This window comes from Mirounga leonina, unplaced genomic scaffold (genome assembly GCF_011800145.1).
Source record: "Mirounga leonina isolate KUSES-001 unplaced genomic scaffold, KU_Mleo_1.0 Mir_173, whole genome shotgun sequence".
Taxonomy (NCBI): domain Eukaryota; kingdom Metazoa; phylum Chordata; class Mammalia; order Carnivora; family Phocidae; genus Mirounga; species Mirounga leonina.
In genome coordinates this window covers 25,658,324-25,658,822 of record NW_023270447.1, presented here as the reverse complement: position 1 = coordinate 25,658,822, position 499 = coordinate 25,658,324, and positions in this window count along the sequence as shown.

Genomic DNA, 499 nt, shown 5'->3' with positions numbered 1-499 from the left:
ACACGTACACGTAAAACTTACCTTCCTAGTAAAGCAATTAGTTTTTTGAAGTCAGGGACTGTTTTATTTTCTTCAAGTCTTGACCAGCAACAAGCCCATATTAAGAGCCAAATAAACAACTGAATCCAAGTTTTGTCTTACTCTATGACCTTGGGCAAACCATTTAATCTGGACTTAATAAACCATTTAACTGTAAAGGTCTGTTATAGCTATAATAAACTACAGCTCCATTGTGACTGGAAAGAAAGAGAGAGGGAGGGTGGGGAGGGAAGAAGGAAGGAAGGAAGGAAGGAAGAGAGGAGAGGGGAGGGAAGAAGGAAGGAAGGAAGAGAGGAGAGGGAAGAAGGAAGGAAGGAGGAAGGAAGAAGAGAGGGAAGAAGGAAGGAAGGAAGAGAGGAGAGGAGGGAAGAAGGGAGGAAAGAAGAAGGAAGGGAGGGAGGGAGGGAGGAAGGAAGGAAGGAAGGAAGGAAGGAAGGAAGGAAGGAAGGAAGGAAGGAAG